The sequence below is a fragment of the Zea mays genome, chromosome 5 (assembly GCF_902167145.1).
Source record: "Zea mays cultivar B73 chromosome 5, Zm-B73-REFERENCE-NAM-5.0, whole genome shotgun sequence".
Lineage (NCBI taxonomy): Eukaryota > Viridiplantae > Streptophyta > Magnoliopsida > Poales > Poaceae > Zea > Zea mays.
The window spans coordinates 49,629,795-49,657,001 of record NC_050100.1 but is presented as its reverse complement, the minus strand read 5'-3'; the positions used below and the strand labels follow the sequence as shown (position 1 = coordinate 49,657,001).

Here is a 27,207-nt window from a genome sequence, read left to right as displayed (position 1 = left end):
TGGTTTTTGCCCACAACAAATTTTATAGAAGCTAGTTGAAAAGCTTAGCGTTTGGCAATCCGCAGTAGCTTTTGGTGGCCAGAAGCTGCCAGAAGCCGAAACAAACAGGGCCATAGGTTCGCGAGCTAGCCCAACTAGCATGCGCAGAGCTGAAGCAACCTTAAACACAGGAGCGGTCCAACTAGAGGAAACGACCAGCTAGGGAGCGTACCGCTATAGATGGCCAACCGGCCCGCACGACAATCTGTACCGTGCCGGTTAGTGCCACCATACTGGGCCTTCGGCCCAGGCACGGCACTATCAGTGCCCAGGCGTGTCGTGCCGTGTCACCAGGCACGGTGGCACGTCAGTGCTAATACCAGCACGGACACTATGTATAAAATATATTCTTTAGCAATCAAACATATATAAGATGATTTTATTATGACTTTCTAGCATCAAACAACATAAAAATCCAAACTGCTATGTTTATGAAAACAATTTTATTATGAGCTGTAGTGCAATGGCTGCCTCGTTAAAAACATGTCTAGGTAAAACTCACCCTTGTGAGAAACCTAGACAGGAAAAAAGAGTACATCCCAGCTCATTAAAAAGTTCATTGTCCTTACAACAAAGTCCAGGTGCATAATATTACAGTCTCATTACACAAATGGTCACAAAGAGAGTAAGAGACTAATCAAGATAAAGATTTTTAAATGTTTCTTCAAGCTCTTTGTCATCCACCATGTGTTGCATCTTTGCTTCAGCATCCTCCCAATCTTTAATGCATGTCAACATCTCAACCACATCAGACTTCAACCTCCTTCTCCGCTCGTCGATGATCCTGCCAGTTAAACTAAAAGTGGATTCTGAAGAGATGGTAGACACAGGAACAGTTAAAATATCTTTAGCCATAATTGACAGCACTGGATAAGTGAATTTGTGCTAATGCCACCAGTGCAAGATGTTGAAATCATCAGTTAACTGGTTGACATTGTCACAATCTAAATAAGAAATGAGTTCATAAGCAGTAGAAGCTGAAGAGTTTGCAGCATGCAGCAGAGCAGTTGAAAGGGAAATGTGCCCTTGGGCCATTTCTAAGTATTTTGGTGATTAAGTGGCCAACACAAGTGCTTAAGTGATAAATTATGCCAAGGACTTAAGAAGTGCAAATCAAGATTAAATGTATGTTTCTAGACTTAGTATATTGTTTTGAAGACTAATGTATTGTGTCTAAGTGGTAGAAACAGAAGAAACAATTATGGAGAAGTTGGTTGTGTACAGCCAAAAGACTCTGCTCAGTCTGGGTGCACCGGACTGTCCGGTGGTGCACCGGACAGTGTCCGGTGCGCCAGGCTGGCTCTGGTGAAAAGGCTGCTCTCGGGTCTCGACGTCGGCATACGGCTATAAATCACCGGACTGTCCGGTGGTGCACCGGACAGTGTCCGGTGAGTCGGCTGCGGCGAAGTCGCCGCTCTCGGGAACCAAGTCAACAGCGTACGGCTATAATTCACCGGACTGTCCGGTGAGGCACCGGACTGTCCGGTGAGCCAACGGTCGGCTGCGCAATCCGTGCGTGACGCGTGGCCGGCCCAACGGTCTGATGGGCGGCACCGGACTGTCCGGTATGCACCGGACATTGTCCGGTGCGCCAACGGCTCCAAAACGCCAACGGTCGGCTGCGCCAAAACAGGAAAGAAATCTGCACCGGACAGTGTCCGGTGGTGCACCGGACTGTCCGGTGCGCCAGGCGACAGAAGGCAAGAATTGCCTTCCTGGAATGCTCTCAACGGCTTCTAGCTGCCTTGGGGCTATAAAAGGGACCCCTAGGCGCATGGAGGAGCACACCAAGCATTCTCTAAGCATTCCTAAGCACCAAGACTCCAATTCCGCGCATTTGATTCTTTGTGATAGCAACTAGAGCTCCATTTGAGTAGAGAACTCTTCAGGTTGTGTTGTGAGCTCGAGTTGTGACTTGTGTGCGTGTTTGTGCTCTGATTTTGTGTCTTGTGTGCGTTGCTCATCTCATCCTTACTTCCGTGATTCTTTGTGTTAATCAAACTGTAAGGGCGAGAGGCTCCAAGTTGTGGAGATTCCTCGCAAGCGGGATATAGTGAAACAAAGCAAAACACTGTGGTATTTAAGTGGGTCTTTGGACCGCTTGAGAGGGGTTGAGTGCAACCCTCGTCCGTTGGGACGCCACAACGTGGAGTAGGCAAGTGTTGGACTTGGCCGAACCACGGGATAAACCATTGTGCCTCTCTGTGTTGATCTTCTTGTGGTTATTGTGTTTTGCAAGAACTCCTCTCTAGCCACTTGGATTTATTGTGCTAACTCCTAATCAAGTTTTATGGCATTAAGTTTCATGTTTTTACAGGATCACCTATTCACCCCCCCCCTCTAGGTGCTCTCAGCAGTTGCAGAGGTATCTCTAGCAATGTTTAGAGTAGAAGCAAAAGAATGCATACCAACAGAAGTACCCACATCATCAGCATCATCATAAATTTCATCCCAAGCAGACCGTTTCTTACCAGACAAGTTAGGAGGGACAACCCTGTTCAATCTAACAGATCCATATTTCTCATCATATTTATTATAAACATCAGTAAGCTTAGCTCTAGTGGTAACCTGATAAGCAGCATAATTTGTATTTGTCAGGTTCATTAATCTTCTAAGCACTCTACTAAAACCTTTCATTTTAGCTCTAGGGTCCAAGATGAATGCAAAAGAGCAAAGTAAAGGGATGTTCCTCCAATATTTATTATATTTATCTATCATAGGTTCAATGACACCTCTGATGTGAGTGTCATTAGCATAGTTATTTAGATGTATAGCAATCTTAACAAGAAAATGAAGCATAAGTGGAGATGTAGGATAATAAACACCAGACAATGCAACTGTAGAATCATAAAATAGCTCAAGAAATTTAAGTACTTTATCTCCAATAACCCAATGGTCATCAGTTAAAATAAATTGATCACCTTCATCCCTAGGATAGTTTGCATGAATGAAAGTATTGAAAGGTATCCTATGAGGAAACAAATGCTTAAGCATCAGATATGTAGAGTTCCACCTAACCTCCATGTCCAACTGTAGTTTTCTAGGCCTAATATTAGTAGCAATGCAATAACTTTTATATGCAGCAATTATCTGATTAGAGGAGTTTAAAAAAGATATTGCAATTCTAAATGTTTAAATCAAATTCTTAAGAGCATCTAGGGCCTCTTTAACTATCAAATTGATTATATGACATGCACAACGCTGATGCAAGAACATTTCAGATTCTACCCCATTATCAATACCAATATATGGTGACATTACAACCTCATGGCATCAACATTAGATGATGCATTGTCTAGGGTAAAAGCAAACACCTTATTAGTCAATCCATAATCAGCAAGCACACTAGCAACACGATCAGCAATGTTTTGTCCATTGTGTGACACATCAATAAGCACTAAAGCAAGCACCCTTTTCTCTAGTTGCCAATCAGGGTTTATGCAATGGGCAACAACACTAAGGTAGTCCTCTTTGGCATTACCAGACCAAATGTCAGAGGTCAAACACACACAATTAACATCAGAAGAAGTAAGAGTCTCAACAAGCTTAGCCTTTTTGTCAGTGAAGTATTTAACCATGTCTTTGGTGGTGGTTTGCCTAGAGATAGGCACAAATTTAGGATTATGAGCAGTTCTAATGTAGTGTTCAAATGCAGCATTTTCACCCAAACTAATAGGAATTTCTAGCCTAGCAAGCAATCGAACCAATTCATTACGTGCAACCATAGGACAGTACTCCCAGTTACGCATACTACCATCAGGATTAAAAGATATCTGAGACTGAGACATGCGGGTTTTTTCACGCCTCCTAGGACATCTAACTCTATGTCGGGTGAGGTGCCCAGTGCCACCACTACACTAGAGAGAGCAGAATATTGCTTAGAGCAATGTATGCACTTAGCTACAAACCTTACCTTCTTACCGTTCACGGTTTTGAAAAGTTTCTCGAAATCTAACCAGACTGCAAAAGTAGAAGGACAACAACGCTTGGCACTGTGTTCGTCCCCTTCACCTTCCTGACCACCGACTTGTTGTTCATCACCGACATGGACGGGATGCTCACTGCTATGGCCAAAGAGCGTTGCAGCATCCTCCCGAAGGTCATCCTCATCGTCATCTCCGGCCAACCCGCACAACTGTCGCTCCTCGTTGTAGTCGATCTCAACAGTTTCATCGTCGGAGACGGCCATCGACCCACCTCAGAGTCCCGGTTCCTCAACGGAGTAAAGTTAGGGTTACCTAATAAGCTAGAGCACCAGGATCTCCGCAGTCAACGACGACCGGTCCGGCCAACCGGTTCCTCCACGGATTTGAATCAGGAGCACCGTAGCAACCGAGCTATGTGCCAGTGCCGGACATTACCAGAGGGGGAGAAGAAGATAGGAGAGAGGAGAGGGAGACCGGAGCTATGAGAGAGGAGAGGGAGACCGGAGCTGTGTGCCAGTGCCGGACAGTACCGGAGGGGGAGAAGAAGATAGGAGAGAGGAGAGGGAGACCAGAGCGGTGTGCCAGTGCCGGACAGTACCGGAGGGGGAGAAGAAGATAGGAGAGAGGAGAGGGATACAGGACAGTACCAGTGCCAGTGTCGGACGATGATGCGTGTGTAAACCCTAATAAGTCGGAGCACCGGGATCTCTGCAGATCACACCGGAGGGGGAGAAGACAAGAGAGAGAGAGGAGACAGATGAGGGAGAATGGAGCTAGGGTTATGGATCTGAGTTACCCGGTTCACAAATGCACAGATTCGTTGCGGTGCTTGAGGATGGAGCGGGGGAGAGGATCTCCGACGAGCGACGATCGATCCGAGCGGAGGCGGAGAGCCGGAGACCGAAGACGGAGAGGCGGAGATGGAGACCACGGACCGGAGCGCTGAGCGGAGGCGGAGGGAACGAGGGAGAGGAGAGTTCGCCGGTCACCGCCCAATCGCCCGCAGCTGAGAGAGAGCGAGTGAGGCAGTGAGCGCGACAACGAGTTAGGGTTTGACGCAAGCGTAGCGCCACAGCCGCTCGCCCGCTCGGTTTACACGCGCAGCGGCTGGCTGGGTGTTGGGGCGAAGGCAAAGACGCCACCCTTCGCTCGAAGCCTTCGCTGCAGCCGCTGGTCTGACAGAGACAAAACGGCCAGGGACACCCTTCGCCGATTCGGCACCAGACGAAGACCTGCGACGACGTCATCCCACAGTGCGGCCTCGTCCAGTTCAGAGGCCCACGTGTGATCTGGCCCATTGTAACGAGCCCTGCGTGGCCGCCGCGTGTTACGGGCCCAATTTGTAAAGGCATCCCTGTAATTACAGTCTGTAACCCTGCTTTATGGGAATATTCTGGGGATAACCTAGGTAGCTGAGGGCACATGCGTCCTTAGCTCAAGGCACTGGGCGCTCAGGTACCTATAAATACCCCCACACAGTGCCCGTGAGAGGCCAGATTAACAGAGCTATTGCCATCTAGCACGTAACCCTGTTAACGCTACTGTTCACCCTTGTTGGTCCCCCTTGCGAGTTGAGAGCAAGTTCCAACATTTGGCGCCCACCGTTCGTGCTACGAGAAAACCACCCGCGATGGCACCCAAGAGAGCTAACCCGAAGGCTGACGAGGCTGCGAAGGCAGCACTGCTTGCCGCAAGAAAGGGCAAGGCCCTCGCCCTCACCCAATCCACCCACCAAGAGGCCACTGAAGACAACGTTCCCCACACTTGCGAAGACGACACTCTCCGCACCTGCGGCCCTGAAGGACAATCGCAGCCACCCCCAGGCTTCGCCCCACTGGAGGGCGTGGACCTCACCGAGGATGGTGAAGTCCTCGGCGTCTCAGCGGAAGAACAGCTACAGCTGCGCGCCCTGCGCCTCAAGAACCGCAATCTCCAGAGGCAGAAAGAGATACTGGAGGCCAAGCGCCAGCGTGTGTCCGCACTAGCCAAAGTGCGACAAATGATACGCGACGAAGAGCAGAATGCCCAAGACCTCGAGCGGGAGATCGCGCTGATGCAGCGCGAAGGCCACCTTGGCCTGCAGCAAGGGCCACCCCTCCAGCAGCGCGCACAACTGGAAGACACGCGCGAAGGCCACCTTGGCCTGCAGCAAGGGCCACCCCTGCAACACCGCGCACAACCGGAAGACCCGCGTTTCCCCCAACGCGACCACGCCTTCCAGCATGCCGCGCCATTCCAAGGGGTCAACTATCTCGACGAGCGAAGTCCCCTGGCGCCACACCTGCAAGTGACGCCTTGGCCAACTAACTTCCGAGCAGGGACCTATCACAAGTACAACGGCAGCACCGACCCGGCGCAATACATAATGAGTTATCAGGTCGTCGTTGCATCTTCCGGAGGGGACGACGCCACAATGGCGAAGTCTTTTATCATCGCCCTAGAGGGCCCAGCTCTCACCTGGTTCACCAGATTGCCTCCGCTGTCCATTGATTCCTGGAGAAGCCTCAGGGACAAGTTCCTGCTTAACTTCCAAGGGTACCACCCAGACACCGACGCATTGGCCGAACTCTCGCTCTGCAAGCAGCTGGAAAAGGAGACTCTGCGGGAGTATTACCGCAAATTTTTAACACTCAAGTCACAGCTGCCCTCAGTCGATGATCAGATCGCTATCCACTATGCTATCAGTGGCCTTCGCGCCGGCGTCCTCTACAGCCACTATATCAGAGATCCGCCCAAGAACCTCCAGGAGCTATATCAGCTCTTCGAAAAATATGCCAAATCCGAAGAGCTCCACCAGCGCAAGGTTGAGTCGCAGCGGAAACCCAAAGATGCTCCACAGTCCAGCCGCACGTGGACGAGGACTCCGTAGCCAGACCCCAGTCGAGACGGCCGCAATCAGCAGCAAGTGCACAATATCGCCAACCAGCACCCCACTGCTGACGCCCCTCGTCGCCAGGAATATCCCCCCTAGGGCCGCGGAAACGGAACTCGCGGTAGGGGTCGGGGCGGGCGCAGCCGCCGCGCCGATTCTACTGCCTCTTCCACGGCGAAGACTGCGCCCACCAAACCAAAGACTGCCCAGAAACGAAGGCCACCAGAGACAGGATGGCACGGGCGCAGCTTGCCGACAACCCCAGAGTTGTCGCACACACTTACCAGCAACCCCCTCCACCATATATCCGCGCCCCCGCTCCGCATCCACCGCACCACGCTTACCAACACCATCCGGAAGTACAAATCGTACCTCCCCCACCCCCACCACCACACCAACAACATCAAAACATCCCCCATGCTCCAAAGCTGGAAGACTTCGCCGATCAGCCATATCGCGGAGTCATTCACATGATAACTGGGGGGTCCAGCACTGACTTCGACACAAAGCGGCAGAAGCGGGACCACTACCGCAGCATCAACCACGTCGCCGTCACCGGCCCAGTCGTGCAGACAAAGTGGTCCCACATACCGCTAACCTTCGACGCACGAGACGTCGACCTACGCAGCGCCCCCCACTGCGACGCCATGGTTATCAATTGTAGCGTGGCAGGCTGGGACCTGCATAAAGTCCTAGTTGACAACGACAGTCAGGCGGACATCATCTTCCTCCACGCCTTCGATCGCATGGGCATAAGCCACAGCCTGCTCAAGCCTTAGGACAACTCGTTGTATGGCTTCGGTGGCAAAGGCACCTTTCCTGTCGGTAAAATAGAGCTGCCTCTTTCCTTCGGTGTAGCACCCAATGCCCGAAGTGAGCAAGTAACCTTTGATATCGTGGATATGGTATATCCATACAATGCCATCATGGGCCGGGGCTCCATCAATAAGTTCGAAGCAGCCATTCACGGACTGTACCTATGTATGAAGATACCAGGTCCGCTAGGCGTCATTATGGTCTACGGCAATCAACAAACTGCGCGCAACATCGAGCGGGACTTCGTGCCCGGTCAAAGAAACGTGCACTGCCTCACGGCACAGCGCGAGGTCCCCGCGCCCGCCAGCCCAACAAATAAGCAGCACGACAAGGCACAACTGCAGAGCAACGACGGGACCAAGACTGTCCCCCTCGATCAGTCCACGCCCAAGCAGACAGTCACTATCAGCGAAGACCTCACTTCGCATGAGGAGGAGAAACTCCTCTGCTGCTTGTCCAAGAACAAAGATGTCTTCGCCTGGTCAGCCCTCGACCTGGTCGGAGTTAGCCGATCCATAATTGAGCACAGCTTGGGAATTGACCCTTCGGTGCGACCAAAAAAGCAGAGGCTTCGCAAAATGTCCGATGAGAAGACAGAGGCCGCCAAGGCGGAGGTGCACCGCCTCCTGGAAGCCAAATTCATCGAGCCCGTGGCTTATCCTACGTGGCTCTCCAATGTCGTAATGGTGCAGAAAAAAAGCGGGAAGTGGCGCATGTGCATAGACTTCACCAGTCTCAACAAGGCCTGCCCAAAGGACAATTTCCCGCTGCCGCGGATCGACAAAATAGTCGATAGCGCGGCCGGATGCGAGGTCATGTCACTCATCGACTGCTTCTTCGGTTACCACCAGATATACATGAAGGAGGAAGACAAGGCTAGCACCAGCTTCATAACACCCTTCGGCACATATTGCTTCATCAGAATGCCGGAGGGACTCAAGAACGCCGGGTCCACCTTCTCCAGACTCACCAAAACAGTGCTCGAAGGGCAAGTTGGCAGAAATATATTTACATATGTGGACGACATCGTCGTCGCCAGCAAGAGCAAGGAGGACCATCTCGCCGACCTCGCCGAGACATTCACGAACATGCGAGACGCACGACTCCGCCTAAACCCAGAAAAGTGCGTCTTCGGCGTTCGCCAAGGCAAAATATTGGGCTACCTGGTATCACACCGCGGCATCGAGGCCAACCCAACCAAGATCCAGGCCATCGTAAATATGACGCCTCCGCAGTCCGCCAGGGACGTCCAACGCCTGACAGGCAGATTGGCCGCTCTCAACAGATTCATCTCCAGGTCCGCCGAGCGAAGTCTCCCCTTCCTCAAAACACTCCGCGGTGCCAAAGACTTCGCCTGGAGACCGAAGCAGGCAGCGGCCTTCGCCTCACTAAAACAGTACCTGTCGGAGTTGGCCGTCCTCACAAGCCCCGACTCCTCGCTCCCCCTATTGCTCTACGTCGCGGCTTCGCCGCATGCGATCAGCGCGGCACTAGTGCAGGAGCAGACAGTTGAGGGCGTGGTCAGGCAGTGCCCTGTTTACTATGTCTCCGAAGTACTGACACCGTCCAAGTGCAACATGACAGAGCTGGAGAAGATTGCCTACGCAGTCGTTATGTCTTCGCGCAAACTGCGCCACTATTTCGAAGCATTCAAGGTCCGAGTCACCTCAGACAGGGGACTCGGCGAATTGTTCAGAAACCCGGAGGCATCGGTGAGGATTGCCAAGTGGGCAGCCGAACTATCCGGCTACCACATCAGCTTCGAGCCCAGGACAGCCATCAAGTCACAAGTCCTGGCAGACTTCGTCGTCGACTGGACTGGGCCAATAACACAGCCAGACCCGTCCGCAGAAAAGGTTTGGACGATCCATTGCGACGACGCCTGGTGCCATGCGGGGGCAGGCGCCGCTGCAGTCATCACCTCACCAACCGGGGTCAAGCACAGATATGCAGCACGCATCAGCTTCACTCTGGAATCCGACAGATGCACTAATAATATAGCAGAATATGAAGCAGTCATCCTCGGCCTCCGCAAGCTAAGGGCCCTCAGAGTCACCACCTGCATCATCAAAACAGACTCCAAGGTAGTTGTCGGCCAGGTCGAGAAAGACTATGCAGCAAAGGACCCCGCACTCATGCAATACCTCGCGGCCATCCGAAGTCTCGAGAGACAATTCAAGGGATTCACCCTGCAGCATGTGGATCGGGCCAAGAATGAAGAGGCCGACGCATTGGCCAAGGCCGCCGCCAGGGGCGAGTCCTTGCCCTCCGACGTGTTCTTTCACAGTATCGGCACGCCAGCCGTCCGGAGCCCCGAAGGGCTCCAAATAACTAATGACAGCGAGGGCCACCGCATAGTCAACCTCATCATGACCGAAGACTGGCGGGCACCAATAACCCTGTTCCTACAGGGGTACTATCATCCAACCGACATCAGCGAGGCCAAGCGCCTCAGACATCGAAGTCGGGATTTCGCACTGATTGAAGGCCAACTCTACAAGAAAGGGGTCAGTCAGCCAATGCTAAAGTGTGTCACCGAAACCGAAGGCATCCAGATCCTACGCGAAGTCCACAGTGGCACGTGCGGCTCACACGCAGGGCCAAGGGCCCTAGCTGCTAAGGTGATCCGCCAAGGTTTTTACTGGCCCGCAATGATCTGCGCTGCAAATCGGGTCACAAGGTCCTGCGAAGCCTGCCAGAAGTTTTCTCCTCGGTCAGGCAGCCCCTCGCAGTATACAAAGCTGATCGCCCACACATGGCCTCTCCAGCGCTGGAGCCTGGACATTGTCGGGCCCCTGCCCACCGCTCAGGGGAACCTTAAGTTCGCCTTCGTCGCTGTCGAATACTTCACCAAATGGATCGAGGCAAGGGCTGTTTCCACAATAACGTCAAAAACTGCCCAGAAATTCTTTTGGCAGAATATCGTTTGCCGCTTCGGAGTACCGTCTGAACTAACAGTTGACAACGACAAGCAGTTTGACAGCCAAGACTTCAAGGATTTTTGCTTCTCCATTGGCACCAAGCTTGCCTTCGCCTCAGTCTATCATCCGCAGTCTAACGGAGTTGTGGAGCGCGCCAATGGGAAAATCTTCACAGCTGTCAAAAAGATGCTCCTCGATGAAAAAAAGGGCAAATGGACCGATTTGTTACCCGAGGCAGTCTGGGCACTGAACACGACTGAGTGCAGGGCGACCGGGTTTACTCCTTTCCGCCTTCTTTATGGATCGGAGGCCATGACCCCACAAGAAATAAAACATGGGTCCCCGCGAATAGTTCCATCAGCCGTCCCCGACGTGGACGAGCCAACTTCAAAGGATCTCATTGACGGAGACCGAGTCTTCGCCCTGCAGGCCCTAAACAAGTACCAAGCCCAGACAAAAGCATGGCGCGACCATGCAGTCATCCCGAGGGAATTCAGCGAAGGGGACCTCGTACTCGTCCGAACCACTTGGACAGAGTCCAGGGGCAAGCTGGAGCCCAAGTGGGAGGGCCCCTTTATAGTCAAGACGAAAGCTTCCCCCAGCGCTTACACGCTCACAACGCCAAACGGCGAAGACCTGGAGCACTCCTGGAACATCGACAACCTCCGCAAATTCTTTGTTTGACTCATCAGGGCCGATTTCGCCCTTGTAATTCGCAAAAACAATCTTATACCGGCCCGCACTTTTTTCCTCCCGGGGGTGAGGTTTTTAACGAGGCGGAGCCATGTAATATATGTGTGAAAAATCCCCCGCAAAAAACATGCGTCGAAAAAAGACCACGACGACGGTCTTCGGCATTCGACCAATACGAGGTCACCGCGAGGCTAAGCGCTAGCCACCCTCGCGTGCGACAAATCCGCGCAGAAGTCGCCTAAGGGTGCAGCCAGACTAGCACAACAAGTGCGAACAATCGTAGTCTTCCGCGAAGACTATCCGTGCAGAAGTCGCCTAAGGGTGCAGCTGGACTAGCACAACAAGTGTGAACAATCGTAGTCTTCCGCGAAGACTATCCGTGCAGAAGTCGCCTAAGGGTGCTGCCGGACTAGCACAACAAGTGCGAAAAAACCGAAGTCTATCGCGAAGACTATCCGCGCAGAAGTCGCCTAAGGGTGCAGTCGGACCAGCACAACAAGTGCGAAAAAACCGAAGTCTACCACGAAGACTATCCGCGCAGAAGTCGCCTAAGGGTGCAGCCGGACTAGCACAACAAGTGCAAAGAAACCGAAGTCTACCGCGTAGACTATCCGTGCAGAAGACGCCTAAGGGTGCAGCCGGACTAGCACAACAAAAACAAAAACGACAACATCAAACCGTCCGCGCCGAGACCAACCTTACGCGCACCAGCACAGCATAACAAAACACACCAGACCAAGTACACAACGCCTTTGCAGGCATATACAAGTGAGGGCACACAACCTCATCATACAAGCCTTTACACACATACAAGCGAGAGCACCACACTCTACATCGGCTCAACCTTAGAAATAATTCCCATCTCCCTATAATTAAATAACATTATCCTAAGCTCCTCACCCGCAAAAAGACTTTGCAGTTCCCCTTCACCTGTACTCACGGCGGCCGGCAAAGACAACAGTTCCTGCCGGCCAACTGAAAGCTCTCTTGTGGTTTTGGTGTTTGGATGACAACTCAATTAAAGGACTAACAAGTGTGTTAAGTGTTGAACAGGTGCTTAGTGTAAAGCTGACAGGGTTCAACACAAGTGAACAAATGTGATGGTCCAAGAACTGGATTATGGATACATGATGGACATCACAAGTAAGATGGACATTGCAAAAGTGATACTCGGGTGAGTAGCTCGGAGACAACTGATCAAGCCAAGGACTGAGGCAAGAAGAGCTTCGAGGTACCAAGTGCACGGGAGAAGGTCAAGGAGACTGAGGAACCCAAAGCCAAGGGTGAAGAAGAAGGCTTGCAAAGTCAAGGGTGATCGAGTTGAGAACAGCTACGACACATCAAGGTTCACTACATAAGGACATGACTTACATCCAATGAGGTAAAAGCTACAGTCATGTGGTGTAAGTCATAAGGCTCAAGATCAAGCTCTAAGAAGGAGATCAAGGTCACTAGAAGGAGAACAAGTGTCAAAACCAGAACTGGAAGCAGCCCAAAAGAGCTAAGTTCATCTTGATCTTTAGTTTGGGTTGTTCCTATGTTTGGAGATGTTCTATGTGACCTTTGCAGGATGTTGGAGCTAAGAAATGTCAATCTAGATCAAGTCAAGCCAACTTGATGATTTATGAGTCCAACATCAAAGCTCAAGCATATGGAATGCTATAGATTTAATGGTTAAGAGAAGGTATGTTTCTATACTTAGTACATTGGTTTTGTGGACTAATATACTTGTCTAAGTGTTAGAAACAGAAAGAAGAAGAAAAGAAGAGAGGTGCAAAGGGCTTGGCTATGTACAGCCAAGGCAGCTCAGTCTGGCACACCGGACTGTCCGGTGGTGCACCGGACAGTGTCCGGTGGTGCACCGGACAGTGTCCGGTGCGCCAGGCTGAACTCCAGTGAACAGGCCGCTCTCGGGAGAAGTCTGGCGACGATCGGCTATAATTCACCGGACTATCCGGTGTACACCGGACTGTCCGGTGAGCCAACGGTCGGTCGGGCCAACGGTCGGCCGCGCGATCTGCGCGGGACACGTGGCCGAGCCAACGGCTAGATGGAGGCACCGGACTGTCCAGTGTGCACCGGACATGTCCGGTGCGCCAACGGCTACAAGACTCCCAACGGTCGGCTTCGCCACAGAAGGAAAGAAATCGGGCACCGGACAGTGTCCGGTGTGCACCGGACTGTCCGGTGCGCCACCCGACAGAAGGCAAGATTTGCTTTCCTGGATTGCTTCCAACGACTCCTAGGCCCCTTGTGCCTATAAAAGGGACCCCTAGGCGCCTCAAGCAAGTAACTAGAGCAGCCAACAAGTGGAGACATCACTCGAATCAATTCTCACTCTCCCTCGTGTGTGTAACTCTATAGTTTGTGTAGAAGGCACAGCTATAAGCCTTTAGAGAGAGGAGAAGTGCTGCTTAGAGCTAGAGCAAGGTCTTGAGCGTATCGTTACTCTACCGGAGTGCTGCCAAGAAGTTTGTAAGCAGCCGCGGTTCTGTTGTAACCCCACTCAATAGTGAAAGGCTCTATCTGTCATATTGACAGATCTGAGCAAACGGAGGAAGGAGTTGAAATAGACTCCAAGCCCAGGTGTGGCTAACTCCAACGAGGACTAGGCAAGCATTTCAGGCTTGGCCGAACCTCGGGATAAACCCTTGCGTCTGTGTGCTCTGTTCTATCCTGACTCTCTGCCTTACTCGTTTTTATATCTGCACTTCAATACTTATATGTGTTATAAGCTTGATTTGAAGTGCAGGACATATTGAGACAGGATCTTCTCATTCCACTGCGTACTAAGTCTTCGAGTAGAGTAAGAATTTAAGTTTTAAAGTAATAAGTTTTATTCGCCTATTCACCCCCCCCCTCTAGGCGACATCCAGATCCTATTCCCGGGTCAAAGGGAACTTTCAATTGGTATCGGAGCTAGGCCTCTCCAGTGTGGGCTTAGCCGTCCGGAGATAACGATGTCGTCACAAGAGGTAACTGTAGAACTTCTTTTAGGCGATGGCTCTAACTACAAATCTTGGTCTGTCTCTATTTGTAATGCTTTCATGAGTGTTGATCCTGATTTGAGACAGATCTTTAGGAGAAGTATTTTTCCATCTGATATTAGTAAAAATCCCTCTAATGATGAACTAAGATGTTTTTCTCTCAATCACCGTGCTTGCAGCATCTTAGTTGATTCTCTTTCTAGAGGTGCTTATTTTGCCATCATGAGTAGTGGTAATAATTTAATTGTTGATGCTCATGATTTATGGAATAAAATTAAAGAAAAATATTCTATGGCAAACTGTGATGCTCCTACTCCCTACATTACTTGTGATACTAACCATTCAAAGGGAGAAGAACAAGAACGATGGCACCCAAACGATGAATCCACCTCGTCGACAGGTTTGTTCTCCACTAGTGATAAATGTTTTATTGCTAACAATGACGGTGGAGACGAAAGCCATGATGAGGAGGAATATGAGGATGATAGCGAGGATGAATCTTCATCATCACAAGGTACATTTTCCTATATTGCTTCCACTGACATTAATGACAGGGAAAATGAGACCGATGATATGGAAGAAGAGGAGATTCGCCGTTTCTACAACCATCTCAACAAAGCAGACAAAGCTCTCCTGGTTAAGTTGTTGAGAAGGAACAAGGAACAAGGCGAGACGCTTCTCAGGCTAGAGGAGACTCTCATCAAAACCAATGATAGCCTGGAGAAGATGACCAAAGAACATGAGGAGCTAAAATACTCTCATGGGAATTTGGTCCAACGGTATGAATCGATTCTAATTGAGCAAAGAAATAATCATGATGTATTATCTAATGCTGCTCAACTTAAAATTGAAAATTCTATGCTTAGGAATAAAGTAGAATTGTTGAGTCATGATAACCTTGCTCTGACTCAAAAATATGACTTATTGTCTTGTTATCATGATAATCTCTTGGATAGGCATATCATGCTTGAAGTTGCTCATGAGGTCGTAATTACAAACTTAAATTCATGTGAACTTCATTCTTGCACAAGTACACATTCAGATATTTCATCACCATGTGCTAACCCCTGCTGGTCAAAAGAAAGCCAATGTTTGAATAAGCATCAAGCTGCAGGGTCACAAAAGAAATTGTGTGGGAACAAGAAACAAAGACAACTAAGGAGAAGACGCATTGCTCAACTCTCTCAAGATATCCACGGGCGCGTGGTGAAGAAGCTTGAGAAAGAAAAAACTGCAGCAAGTGTCAAGCTCAATAAGAAGAATGTTCCTAAAAATGAAGAAATCAACATGAGCTTGGAAAAAGGTAAAGATTCAATTAATCATGTTGTTTGCACTGATCTTTTCTCTATGTCATCTAAGAACAAAAAGAGAAAAGGGAAAAGGAGGTGTTTTAAGTGCAACAAGTCAGGACACCTCATCGCATCGTGTCCATACACCAACAAGGGTGAAGGGATAAGGAGATGCTTTGGATGCAATGACAAGAACCACACGATCACTGCTTGTCCTCTACTGTGTGGTGAGCAGGGTCATCTATCGAAGGTATGTAATAACGGTAAAGTCTCTAAGCAAGTAAATTTGTCTCAATCTCATTCGCTTAGGAGACCCAAATCATACACCTGTGCTAGATCTATAACAAGATCACCGAGAACTAGCATAAAGGCTATTTGGGTACCAAAGGCACATTTAGATGATTATGGACCCATACCGAGGTGGGTACCAAACTGTGCTAACTAGACCATGCAGGTACCTTGAGATGAACTGGAGACCCTGGGAGAACTTAAGATGGTTAATTCGAACTCTATGCTTAAGCCATCAATTTTAATGTCTATTTATTGATCCAAGGTTGAACTATTGTGGAACACTAATCCCATGTTCATCTCAAGTGAAATAAGGTGAATAGGTCCTTAATCATCATTGGTGAATCAACAAAGGACCTTGATGAGAATCTGCAACTTGCTCTCCAAAGGACGGTACCCGTGAATTTTAAGTACATAACTGCAATTTAGTATTGCTCTTAAGTTAGCTTGTTGTGCTACCTATCTTTGGAGTAGTGATGCTTTATGATGACCTGTGTTAAATGAATCATAATGATGTTTGTTTAATCATGACTGGTGCTTTATAGGGAATATATCTTGAATCATTCAATGGGTAGCTTTACATTTGATATATCCACCATGATTAACTCTCTTAGTGTATGTGGATAAACATGTATCTTTTTGTAAGTCATGCTATGTGTTTTTTTTAATGATTAACCTATGTGCAAGCATGATAGTTTTGTTTAGTCCATGTTCACATGATTACTCTGTCTTGGTACTCTGTGTATACCAAAACAAGAAATCCATGTTGTGTCTCTAATGCACCCTCTCGAGCTGTGAGGTGCATGAGCAAAAGGAGCCCTAAATTGGTGACAACATGTGCTCTCACCACACAATACCTAAAAGAATGAATCCCATGGCATTCAGGTAAAAGGCAAAGGTATGGAGAATGGAACTATGCAAATTCATTGAATATCTTGAAGTTCCGTTGATTGTGATCATAGCTATGTTCTTGCCTTTCAATTGGTAGTATCTTGGCTTAGGTGCTTTATGCTTTAAAATGTTGTTTCCTTTGGTGTACCTAAGAAAATACTTCTTAATCATGGTGTGCTTAGACATTGTGCTTTATATGTATGATCTTGTCGTTTTTCAATTAGTATATGTGTTGCAATGATCATCATGTGTGAAGCGTGCCTTGGTGTTTTTAAATGTTATATATCATGAGGCATGCATTGTTTCCACTAGTCATAAGTTGTATTATCTCATCTATTCAATTGGTATCTTTTTGTGATATAATTGATATATTATGCCTAGACCAAGGTATGTTTCCCCTTTACTTCTGAGGATGCTAGAACGTGCAAGGTGCAAGTCATTCAAATACTTGATGCACAACTTTAGGGGGAGCACACATAACTTGTGTCTTTTGAGACTAACTGTTTTTTTAGTGATCCTATATAGTCTCAAAGTGGAAAAGGGAAGATGAGCAAGAGCGATCAAGACTTGGGTACCTCCACAAGTCGAGTAATTGGTATCTAAAGTTGTGAGTAATTACGTATTTAAAGGTTGCTCGTGCTCTATAATAATTGGTGATCCTAGATGCTTATCTTTAAATATCATGGAGCTATGACAGTAATGATTTTTCAATTGGTAGCCTTGGTAGTGTGCTTTAATTGGTATCTTTTGGTAATCACTAGAATAGAAGTTTCTTCTTGTGCCCAATACTATAACTTGTTCTAAGTTTGGTGTCTTAGCAACAAGAAAAGGTTAGGATAAAGAATCAGGCACAAGTGTGGAGAAGCTCTCGAGAGATTAAACACTCTCAAGATGGGAAGTACACTACAACATGGTAAAGGTACAAAAGGAAGTAGTAATCTTTTTGCGTATTTGTATCTTACTTAAATGTTGGTAGTGCATATGCTCAATAAGTAAGGGGGAGTTTTGATAATGTGTCTCTCCTCCTTAACACCCTGCTGTCCCTTGACATCATCCTATGTTCTTGCTTGAATATGGTTTTGGTGTTTGATGTCAAAGGGGGAGAATATGTGCATTAAAGCTTATCTCAACCTGAGAGGAAAGCTTATCCTAAGGGGTGATGTGTTAGTTTGAGCTTTGGTGATGTGTTAGTTTGAGCTTTGCTAGTGTGTTATTCATATGCTTCTTGCAGTATTATATGTGTTGCATCATATGGACTAGTGCTTCCGTTACTATGAATTAATTGGCATCTATTGTGTTCATTCTGAAATAGACAGTCATGTGGATAATGATGCATGTGGTTTATGGTGCTTAAGATTGCTTTAAATTAGTATCTGAGTTTAAATTGGTATCTTAATGGTGAATAGTGGTAGGTTGATATTCCTGTGAGATATCCACTAAATTGAATGGTGTTTAACTCTGATTACGTGCATTGTGTGTTATAGCATCATGGTTTGATCTTTGACACAATGCATTTCAAAAAGTGCTAAGGTGTAGAAATGCTTCGAATTGCCTAAGTATGTGCAAATTGGCATATTAGGCCAAAATTATGATTTTGAAGTAAGCACATATTTAGGGGGAGCAATTCTATAAACTTAGATTTCAAAGTTTGTGCTTTAAATCATATTCTAATGTAAGCTTTAATTGCGTTGCCATCAATCACCAAAAAGGGGGAGATTGAAAGCTCTCTTGTGGTTTTGGTGTTTGGATGACAACTCAATTAAAGGACTAACAAGTGTGTTAAGTGTTGAACAGGTGCTTAGTGTAAAGCTGACAGGGTTCAACACAAGTGAACAAATGTGATGGTCCAAGAACTGGATTATGGATACATGATGGACATCACAAGTAAGATGGACATTGCAAAAGTGATACTCGGGTGAGTAGCTCGGAGACAACTGATCAAGCCAAGGACTGAGGCAAGAAGAGCTTCGAGGTACCAAGTGCACGGGAGAAGGTCAAGGAGACTGAGGAACCCAAAGCCAAGGGTGAAGAAGAAGGCTTGCAAAGTCAAGGGTGATCGAGTTGAGAACAGCTACGACACATCAAGGTTCACTACATAAGGACGTGACTTACATCCAATGAGGTAAAAGCTACAGTCATGTGGTGTAAGTCATAAGGCTCAAGATCAAGCTCTAAGAAGGAGATCAAGGTCACTAGAAGGAGAACAAGTGTCAAAACCAGAACTGGAAGCAGCCCAAAAGAGCTAAGTTCATCTTGATCTTTAGTTTGGGTTGTTCCTATGTTTGGAGATGTTCTATGTGACCTTTGCAGGATGTTGGAGCTAAGAAATGTCAATCTAGATCAAGTCAAGCCAACTTGATGATTTATGAGTCCAACATCAAAGCTCAAGCATATGGAATGCTATAGATTTAATGGTTAAGAGAAGGTATGTTTCTATACTTAGTACATTGGTTTTGTGGACTAATATACTTGTTTAAGTGTTAGAAACAGAAAGAAGAAGAAAAGAAGAGAGGTGCAAAGGGCTTGGCTATGTACAGCCAAGGCAGCTCAGTCTGGCACACCGGACTGTCCGGTGGTGCACCGGACAGTGTCCGGTGGTGCACCGGACAGTGTCCGGTGCGCCAGGCTGAACTCCAGTGAACAGGCCGCTCTCGGGAGAAGTCTGGCGACGATCGGCTATAATTCACCGGACTGTCCGGTGTACACCGGACTGTCCGGTGAGCCAACGGTCGGTCGGGCCAACGATCGGCCGCGCGATCTGCGCGGGACACGTGGCCGAGCCAACGGCTAGATGGAGGCACCGGACTTTCCGGTGTGCACCGGACATGTCCGGTGCGCCAACGGCTACAAGACTCCCAACGGTCGGCTTCGCCACAGAAGGAAAGAAATCGGGCACCGGACAGTGTCCGGTGTGCACCGGACTGTCCGGTGCGCCACCCGACAGAAGGCAAGATTTGCTTTCCTGGATTGCTTCCAACGGCTCCTAGGCCCCTTGTGCCTATAAAAGGGACCCCTAGGCGCCTCAAGCAAGTAACTAGAGCAGCCAACAAGTGGAGACATCACTCGAATCAATTCTCACTCTCCCTCGTGTGTGTAACTCTATAGTTTGTGTAGAAGGCACAGCTATAAGCCTTTAGAGAGAGGAGAAGTGCTGCTTAGAGCTAGAGCAAGGTCTTGAGCGTATCGTTACTCTGCCGGAGTGCTGCCAAGAAGTTTGTAAGCAGCCGCGGTTCTGTTGTAACCCCACTCAATAGTGAAAGGCTCTATCTGTCATATTGACAGATCTGAGCAAACGGAGGAAGGAGTTGAAATAGACTCCAAGCCCAGGTGTGGCTAACTCCAACGAGGACTAGGCAAGCATTTCAGGCTTGGCCGAACCTCGGGATAAACCCTTGCGTCTGTGTGCTCTGTTCTATCCTGACTCTCTGCCTTACTCGTTTTTATATCTGCACTTCAATACTTATCTGTGTTATAAGCTTGATTTGAAGTGCAGGACATATTGAGACAGGATCTTCTCATTCCACTGCGTACTAAGTCTTCGAGTAGAGTAAGAATTTAAGTTTTAAAGTAATAAGTTTTATTCGCCTATTCACCCCCCCTCTAGGCGACATCCAGATCCTGTTCCCAGGTCAAAGGGAACTTTCACCAACCCTACTCACACGAAGCCGACCCCCTCCGCCCCACTAACTCTACGCTTCGCAACCGCCCTTCGTCGCCGGCGCCCGGTGCTAGGACCAGGCACATCTTCTGTGTCCGTGGCGTGCGGTGAAGCCTCCGCCGCAGCCACATCCAAGGCCGCAAAATAGTCCAAGTCCTCCTCCGACGACTCCTCAGTCCACTCAACCGAGCTCCCAGAGTCAGCAAAATCAGAAAACTCGGATGCAGATCCACCACATTCATTACCACCATCCGCGGTCGAAGCCGCCAAAAATTTAGTAGTGGCGGTTGCGTGCGTAGGCCCAAAATCTTGAACCTGCGCAGCAACCAAAATTCAGCAACATATCCAAAATTCCCTAACTATCTACACCCACTACGCCACCTGCGGAGCCTCCACCGTTGCCTCCGCCGTTGCCTCCGCCGTCGCCTCCGCCGCCACCGTCACAAGATCTTCAGCACTCGGCGCAGCGGCTGTGGGGGCATCAGGCGCGCCTTCGGCGGTCTCTGGGGGCAAGTCTCCGCCGGCCGCAGCGGATGCGGAGGTATCCGGCATGCCTTCTGCGATCTCCGGGGGCGGCTCCAGGACGGCCCCGGACACGGCCTCCGCCGGGGTCGGCTCCGGCTCAGGCGGCGCGCTGTTCAACGCCCCGAAGTCGTCCACCCTCTCGCCACGCGCCGCCTAAGACACAACACATAAAATTCAGCAAACCCACACACAGCCCCACATCCAGCAAACGCCAAACAAACGAAAGCGTTACCTGAGCCCTCGCCGTCTCGGCGCGCTCCCTGACCACCTCGCGACCGTGCGGACCCCACATCCGGTCGTAGATGGCCCCGGCGGATTCCTTCACTATGGGGTCCTCAACCTTATAGATATCTCGCTCAAAATCTTCATCGGCTTGGTCGAAGACCTCAAAGTGCCGGCACCCTTCGCGGGAGAGCGCGTTCATCGCCCCCTCGCAGGTGACCAGGGAGGCATACGACATAAACCCCTCCACGACAGTGGGGAGTGCCTGCAACTCCTCCTGCACCCACTCCAGGCAGCGAAGTCCGGGCTCTTGGTCCGGCACTTCGAAGTCACCGGTCCACGCGCCCAGCTCATGGTATGTATCCATAAGCTGTTTGCGCGTCCGTTCAGCCTCCGCGCGCGTCGCGGCCTCGGCCCTCTCCGCGCGGCTCTCCAGGGCGATGAGCCGCTCCTGCAGCTGCTCGGCGCGCTCCCTGGCAAGATTGCCCTCCGCCCGTGCCAGATTAGCCTCCGCCTGCGCAGCCTGCGCCTTGAAGAGGGCCTCATTGGTCTCCCTCCTCTCCCCCACCAATTGGCGCCGGAGGTCAGCCTTCTCTCCCTCCAGCGCGGCCACCTTGTCCACCAGCTTGCGGCACTTGCTGTCGGCGGCCGATTTTTCACGGACGGCATCAGCATGTTGTGTCCGAAGTCTCTCGACTTCGGCAGACACAGCTGCCGTAAGGGCCCCCGACGCTGTGCGGTTGGCGAAGTCAGCCACCTGCAGAACACACGTAAGACCGCGGCCCCAGCAAGCCAAAAAAAAGAGAGAGAGAAGTCTAGCTCAGCAGACCTGACTTAGCGCCGCCGTCACCTCCTTCAGCTGGCGGGACGCAGCGCCCGCCTCATCCCTGACAGCCGCGAGGGCCAATGCCTCGCCTCCGGCGCTAAGAGCCCCGCCCCTCGCCTTCGGCACTACGGCAGCCATCGTGGTCGCCGCGGCAGGCGCAACTATAGCAAGTTGGCCTTCGTCCGACCCTGCGACGTATCAACGAATAAATAAATAATAAAAAAAACACGAGCCAACGACTTACCACCAAGATAGTCGTCCACACTTATATCGGTGGCGAAGTCGGCGACACGCTTGCCTGCCGACGGCAATGCTCGGGCCGCCTTCGCGACATCTGGCACTCTGCTGGACGACGGCACAACCTTCGTCGATTTGGAGCCTCCGGCGCCTGCCGTTGCCTCCGACGCTTTGCTAGAGGCAGTGGCGCCCGACTTCGCCGCCAGCGGCGGCTTGCCTCCGCCGGGGGCCGCAGCCTTCGCAGCCCCCCGCTGCCTCTTCGGCCTGGCTTCAACGAGCCTGACTACCGCCTGGTGCTTTTGCGCAGCTCCTTGGCGATCCTTGTCCATCACTGCCGACACAACAACAACAATATTCCGCCCGTAAGGAAAAACTCTCCATTCACGAACCATGCGAGATGTAAAAAAGTCCTCGCCAGCCGCGCGGGGGATAGGAACATTCCTAGGCCAGCAACCCCTGGTAACCCTCAGCATCCGAGCCGAAGACTCCCGGAGCTCGGGCGAAGACATCCTTCCCCCCGGGGCCGCGCATGTCCTCATCAACTCTCTAGCAAAACCATCGGAAACCCCAAGTCCTCCCATAGCAGTACCTAATCTCCTCTTTTTAGAAGATGGGGCGGCCGCCGGCGTAGGGTCGTCTCTAGTCTCCACCACCGACTTCTTCCCACGGCGGTCCACATCGTCTTGACCAGGATAGCCATCATACGGCAGTTGATTCAATTCAAAAACCCTGTTCAAACGGTCATTTGACCCGCGGATATCCCAGCTGCGCTGGCCCTCTGTCCTCGGCACGTAACGTCCAACGAGCCGCACCGCCCCATCCTCCGCCTCACGCACAAAGGCGGCCGGATCGTGGCTTTGCAGATTCAGCACGAAGGCAGGACTTCGCACCACCCTTCCACCATGGAAAGGCATCTGGCGAGGGCACACTTCGCCCAACGCCCAGCCATGCGCCAAGGGCCATACCCCGTACGCCACAAATTCTTCAACCAAATCACGCCCACTGCTCAGGCCAGTGGCGCATCGAAGGGCCCCTTCGTTCGCATCCTCCTCCGCCACTTCAAAGGGCGGGTACGCTGAGTAAAAATGAGAACACATCTCGGACACGGGGAGTCCCTCATGGTCTTCGACGGTACCCTCAGCAACGTAAAACCAAAATTCATTCCAGTTGCCCCACTTGTTGCGGGCGCAGGGAACCAACTCGACTACCTGCATCGTGGTCTTGCCGGTCTTCGGTGTGAACGTGCAGGACCCAAACTGAGCAACTTCATCTCCTATCATCCTCTTCTGCCAGTGCAAACAATAATACTTCGCAAAGACTTCGACCGATGGCTGTCTGTCGTACGAAGTCGTCGCCCAGACATACTTCGACAGAGCCACCACGGCATTCGGTGTCAACTGATGTATCTGAACGTTAAACCTGCGCAGGACTTCGCCAACAAATCGGTGCGCAGGCAGGCGGAGACCGGCGGCGAAGAACGCCTCGAACACAACCAACTCGCCCTCCGGCTCGGGGACTTCCTCCGTCCCCGGGACACGAGCAACTCCGCCGCCGAAATAACCCAACCGCTGCATATCTTGCACGCGGACTGTCGCCATCCGCGACACACCAAAATCAACATAATCGCCGGCGCGCAACTCCTCCGCCATCAAACTACTCAGCATCTCCTCAGACGAGGCGTCGGCCGGCGGCGAGGCGGTGGCCGGCGGCGAGGGGTCGGCCGGCGGCATAGCGGCAGCGGAAGAAGAGGAGGTCGGCATCGCTACGTACCGTCGGCGGCGGCGGGCGGCCTGCTTCACTCGAGCCAGATCTCCGGCGAACAAGAGCACGGCGGGCAGACGAGCAGCAAGACGGTGAAAAAGGCGGCTAGGGTTTTCACGGAGCGCGGAAAGTGAAGTTCAAAAAGCGCCGACCCCCGCCCCCTTTTATAGGCAGGGCGCGGCTCTTCGGGAAACCCGCAATCCAACAGGGCGCGACGCTTCAGGAAACCCGCAATCCAACAATACGCTGTCAATCAACGGTCATGTCAAAAACCCCCGCGGAACCACTTCGAGCGAGGGCAGCGTCTCCGCCATCTAGCGACGTCTTCGGCACCAGGTGACTTTGTCGAACTGGTCCCTCGGAGGGCAAATGTTGGGGCGAAGGCAAAGACGCCACCCTTCGCTCGAAGCCTTCGCTGCAGCCGCTGGTCTGACAGAGACAAAACGGGCAGGGACACCCTTCGCCGATTCGGCACCAGACGAAGACCTGTGACGACATCATCCCACAGTGCGGCCTCGTCCAGTTCAGAGGCCCACGTGTGATCCGGTCCATTGTAACGGGCCCTGCGTGGCCGCCGCGTGTTACAAGCCCAATTTGTAAAGGCATACCTGTAATTACAGTCTGTAACCCTGCTTTATGGGAATATTCTGGGGATAACCTAGGTAGCTGAGGGCACATGCGTCCTTAGCTCAAGGCGCTGGGCGCTCAGGTACCTATAAATACCCCCACACAGTGCCCGTGAGAGGCCAGATTAATAGAGCTATTGCCATCTAGCACGTAACCATGTTAACGCTACTGTTCACCCTTGTTGGTCCCCCTTGCGAGTTGAGAGCAAGTTCCAACACTGGGCTGGGCCACGCGCGCTGGCGCCTGGGCCGTGCCTAGGTCGTGCCAGCCCATTTAGCCGTGTCGTGCCTGGGCCGACACTACGGGCCGAGTTGGTGGCCCAGGCACGACACTGTGTACGGGCCGTGCCCGGCACTGGCACTAAAAGGAACGGGTCGTGCCGTGCCTGGGCCGTGCTTTTTAGTGTCGTGCCCGGGCCGGCCCACCGTGTTAGTGCCATTTGGCCATCTATACGTACTGCATTCCTTTCTCCTATTCCCTTTCCTCAACCACACTTATCCTCGCAGCGCAACCACCGATCGTCAAATCCGCAACCAAGGGTTGTAGCCGGGAGCCACCAACTGTGTGTCCATGTTCTTCCCTCTCTGCAGCATCCCACATGCGTCGACACCCGTGCTTGTATGTCGTTCCCCTCGGTGGCAGAGCTTTATAAAATTAACGCCTCGAGCCACTCTATAAAATTTGAGAGAGGAGAGGGATACCGGACAGTACCAGTGCCAGTGCCGGACGATGATGCGCGTGTAAACCCTAATAAGTCGGAGCACTGGGATCTTCGCAGATCACACTGGAGGGGGAGAAGACAGGAGAGAGGAGACAGATGAGGGAGAACGGAGCTAGGGTTATGGATCTGAGTTACCCGGTTCACAAATGCGTAGATTCGTTGCGGTGCTTGAGGATGGAGCGGGGGAGAGGATCTCCGACGAGCGACGATCGATCCGAGCGGAGGTGGAGAGCCGGAGACCGAAGACAGAGAGGCGGAGATGGAGACCGCGGACTGTAGCGCTGAGCGGAGGCGGAGGGAACGAGGGAGAGGAGAGTTCGCCGGTCACCGCCCAATCACCCGCAGCTGAGAGAGAGCGAGTGAGGCAGTGAGCGAGACAGCGAGTGAGGGTTTGACGCAAGCGCAGCGCCACAGCCGCTCGCCCCGCTCGGTTTACACACGCAGCGGCTGGCTGGGCTGGGCCACGCGCGCTGGCGCCTGGGCCGCGCCTAGGTCGTGCCAGCCCATTTAGCCGTGCCGTGCCTGAGCCGACACTACGGGTCGAGTTGGTGGCCCATGCACGACACTGTGTATGGGCCGTGCCCGGCACTGGCACTGAAAGGAACGGGCCGTGCTGTGCCTGGGCCGTGCTTTTTAGTGCGGTGCCCGGGCCGACCCACCGTGTTAGTGCCATTTGGCCATCTATACGTACCACATTCCTTTCTCCTATTCCCTTTCCTCAACCACACTTATCCTCGCAGCGCAACCACCGGTCGTCAAATCCGCAACCAAGGGTGGTAGCCAGGAGCCACCAACCGTGTGTCCATGTTCTTCCCTCTCTGCAGCATCCCACATGCGTCGACACCCGTGCTTATATGTCGTTCCCCTCGGTGGCGGAGCTTTATAAAATTAACGCCTCGAGCCACTCTATAAAATTTGAAGGTTACTTTAAACAGCCCCTAATATATTGTACGACTAAATATACCGCTAAAACAATATATACCACAAACATCGACTAATACAGTATTTACTTCAATTCAACATCTAAAAATACAATAAACTTGATTAAAAATATAAAAGTACCTAATTAGAGACGATTTGGTCCTTCTCCACCTCTAATAACTTCATCCACGTTAGCACGTGAATTTGAACCTATACATTGCAAGTTAAATATTTGTATAAAATGAGAGATACAACATGAGCTTTGTCATAACTGGCAAATAAATTTCTTGGATCTAGACAAAAAATGCATCTCAATAATTGAGTAGATCTTTCAGTGAAATAATTGTTTAATTTCACAATAACTTAATCATACACAACAATAAAGATCTCATTTTTGAAATGATGATAGTAATTAGTAAGTCACTAACTGACCTCCACATCCCCTTGAGCGACCTCGGATAGTAATTGTATTATCTACCTTTCGTATCAAAGGTGTAGGAGCCGGATAATAAAATGATCTCAATGTTTTTGTCCTCTTTATTCTCTTGTTTTGAGGTTAATCTACCATCACATATTCACATAAATATTTAATAATATAGTATTTAGCTCGTTGTTCACTAGTGACAAAAAAAACTGAGAAAATAAGAAGTGCTTACCGAGTTACAGTAACTAGGATTGGCTAGAGGCTTGAGTGCTGGACAAATCACCCGCCCAGATCCCTCGCGTAGTCGCGCTCCACGCTCTGGCCGTCTGGCGGCTGGCTAGCCGTACTCCAGCCTCCTTTGTCCTCGCGGCCAACTGCCCGGCTTCGTGCACCCGCGGTCGCGGAGGAGAGGAGATAGAGGACGACAATCTGCCAGCAGCCAGTAGGGTCGTAGCTCGCAGGAGACACAGGACACACGAGCAGCCAGCAGGGTCGCATGGGCCAGGGAGGGAGGCACGCAGCGGTAGGCGGCAGCCGCTGGAGAACTACACGTTAGGGTTTCA

General features: G+C 50.8%; 1 long non-coding RNA gene across 1 annotated transcript; it reads right to left on the bottom strand.

The window, feature by feature from the left end:
• Positions 1 to 498: 498 nt before the first annotated feature.
• Positions 499 to 27,207, bottom strand: LOC109939475 (uncharacterized). The gene is made up of 3 exons (XR_002261928.1): positions 26,877 to 27,207; positions 26,362 to 26,430; positions 499 to 835 (listed from the first exon to the last, which is right to left on the bottom strand). It is a non-coding gene; the product is annotated as an uncharacterized lncRNA (long non-coding RNA).